The sequence below is a fragment of the Osmia bicornis genome, unplaced genomic scaffold, assembly GCF_907164935.1.
Source record: "Osmia bicornis bicornis unplaced genomic scaffold, iOsmBic2.1, whole genome shotgun sequence".
Lineage (NCBI taxonomy): Eukaryota > Metazoa > Arthropoda > Insecta > Hymenoptera > Megachilidae > Osmia > Osmia bicornis.
Genome location: NW_025791409.1, coordinates 184,579 through 187,936, shown reverse-complemented (window position 1 = coordinate 187,936; position 3,358 = coordinate 184,579).

Here is a 3,358-nt window from a genome sequence, read left to right as displayed (position 1 = left end):
CCGCCATTCACTCTATTCGGCTGGTGGGGGCCCGGGCAGTGTGGGACCCATACCCGCCCTGAGGGGGCAGCCTGGCGCCAGTTTGGTGGGGGCAAACCCAAGGAGGCAACCCCAGAAGGGGGCAACCTGGCAACCCAAAGGGCGGGGTTTAGCCCAAAAGTAAGTCTCAGCCCAGGCGGGGCGACCTTGAACAGGTAGTCCAGAGGAGACAGTCCTGTGACTGGATATACTACCCACTAAAACCTCTCCCCTGTGTGGGCCGCCAGTACCTATTCATCATTTGGGATATATAACAGCTTACCAACGTATAGCCACAACGGCGTTTTGGCAATTCAATGCATTTCGCACTATTCCGTGCTCCCGCAGAAACGCCATGCGCTAGGCACCATGGGGCCTCTGCGGAACCACGCCGTTGCACCTCCGATCTTGCGGTAGGACATTTTCAACCTGAGCAGTACACGCAGGAATTTTTCTTCAGCAACGATCGGCACCAGGGCATCCTCCAAGATCGCGCCTTCCCGGCGTGACCGCACCACCTCTTCGCCTGCCTAGCACTATTGCCAGAACAGGGGTTCCTCTTCAGCACGGCCAGGACAGGGACATCGTATCTCCACAGTTGACCGTGCCCGTCTTCGTCCTCCTGGTAGGTTGATAATGATGATGTGGCTTATCCTAGATGTCATCACGCCCGCCTGTCCTGCCACGAGGACAGGCCATTTTTCTTCAGCAACGATCGGCACCGGGGGACATCCTCAAGAATCGCACCATCCCGGCGTGACCGCGCCTCCTCTTCGCCTGCCTAGCATTTTGCCAGGATAGGGGTTCCTCTTTGGCCACGACCAGGAACCGGAGCTCCTGTTCAACGGGTGATCGCGCCATGTCTTCACCAGCCTGCAAAGCGAGGTCAGGAGCTTTCTCTTCAGCCACGACCAGGAACCGGAGCTCCTGCTCAACGGGCGGTCGCGCCATGTGTTCACCTGCTTCAGCAGGGCTTGTTCTTCGGCCACGATCAGGACCCGGATCTCCTGCTCAACGGGTGATCGCGCCATGTCTTCGTAGGCTGCAATCCTCGACCTGTTCCACGCACACTCGCACACACACTCTCACGGGCTTCAAGCAACCATCAAACTCGCACAAAGTAAATGAATAAATATATAAATAAATAAACCAATAAATACCTGTATCCTGATTCACCCATTGAAGGCGTCCTTTTCTCCACTGCGGCATCCCAGCCACGTCTGTCTTCATTTTCCGCCTCTTCTATTCTCAAGTCGTCGCCACTCTTCTTCTGCCTCGCCGCCTTCTCTTCTCTGAGCCACCATGCCCGGAAACCTACCGCATACACACCGCACACCCACACTCGCACTTGCACACTCTTACAAGCCCTCCATCAAGCAGCAGGCACACAAAAATAAATAATTATATAAATAATAAACAAATAATAAATACCTGTATCCTGCTTCACTCCTTCAGAGCGTCCTCTTCTCCGCTGCAGCGTCCCAATCACGTCTATCATCAACCTTTGCCTCTACTCTTCTCCTTTTAGTCATGTTGTCTGGAATCCTAACGCATACACACCGCAACACCCACACTCACATTCGCACAAGCCCTCAATCAAGCATCAACACGCACAAAATAAATAATTAATTATGTAAGTAATAAAGAAAGAAATACCTGTGTTCTGCTTCACCCCCTCAGGACGTCCTCTTCTCCACAGCAGCGTCCCAACCACGTCTGTCATCAGATTCCGCCTCTTCTTTTCTGGAGACATCGTCGCTCTTCTTCTACCTCGCCACCTTCTCTTCTGCTTCAGCCATGATGTCCCGATACCTGTTACGTACATCCCGCACACGCACACTCACACACGCACACACTCGCACATTCTCACAAGACCTCAAGCACACAAAATAAATGATTAAGTATATTAATAAATAAACGAAAGCTCACCCGTGTTCTGCTTCACTCCTACAGAGCGTCCTCTTCTCACTGCAGCGCCCCAACCACGACTGTCCTTTTCGCTGTCTTCTATCTTCACGCCACCTTTTATTCGCCTCTTACGACAGGCAGGGGTTACCGTGGCTGTATTCTAAACCCCCCAGCCACAGGGGTAAACCTAACCTAACCTTTATTTTTTTATTTTTTTTTGGAGTTGATGGAAGAGGAAAATGCCTTTACGCACGCGCGGGCTACCCTCTGTTCGCACTATTCGGCTAGAGAGGACCCGGGCAGTGTGGGACTCGTATCCCCTGAAGGGGGGCCTGGCGCCCATTGGTGGGGGCAAACCCAAAGAGGCAACCCAGAAGGGGCAACCTGATAGCCCTACCCTAAAGGGTGGGCTCAAAAGATAGGGTCACAGCCCGGAAGGGGCGACCCGGCGGTACCCAGAAGGGGCGTCCGCGGCCTGATACACTACCCACTAAAAACCCCTCCCCTGACGTAGGCCGCCGGAACCGTTTCATCCTTTGAGGATATCCCACATGAACACAGCGATAGCCGCAACGGCGCTTCGGCTCCCTAGCTTTCATGACGCTTTCGTCCACCCTCAATCCGCCATGCGCATATCAAGCTATAAGGGATTGAGGATCCACGCCGTTACACCTCCGATCAAGCGGTAGGACATTTCAACCTGTACGGTAAGGCACAGGATTTTTCTTCGGCCACGATCAGGACACCGGAGGAACGTCCCGCTCAACGGGTGAAAGCGCCATGTGTTCACCTGCCTGGCCTTGCCAGGACAGGAGCTTCTTCTTCGACCACGGCCAGGACCGGGACATCTTGCCTCCCGTTGACCGTGCCGTGTCTTGGTCCACCTTGTAGGATGCTGAAGATGTGCATTATCCCTGAGGTCATCTCTCCCACCTGACCTTCCACGAGGACAGGCCATTTTTCTTCGACGACGATCGGCACCGGGGGGACATCCTCAAGGATCACACCATCCCGGCGTGACCGCGCCACCTCTTCTAAGGCTGCAATCCTCGATGACCTGTTCCACGCACACTCGCACACACTCGCGCATTCTCACAAGATCTCAAGCACACAAAATAAATAATTAAGTATATTAATAAATAAACGAAAAACTCACCCGTGTTCTGCATCACCCCTTTAGAGCGTCCTCTTCCCACTGCACCGCCCCAACCACGACTGTCCTTGTCCTCTTCGCTGTCTTCCATCTTCACGCCCCCCTTTTAGTCGCCTCTTACGACAGGCAGGGGTTACCGTGGCTGTATTCTAAACCCCCCAGCCACAGAGGTGAAAACCTAACCTAACCTAACCTAACCTAACCTAACCTTTTTTTTAAATATATTTTGACAGCAAGAAAATACATTCACGTAAGCGAGGAACCCGTCGGGTTAGGAGG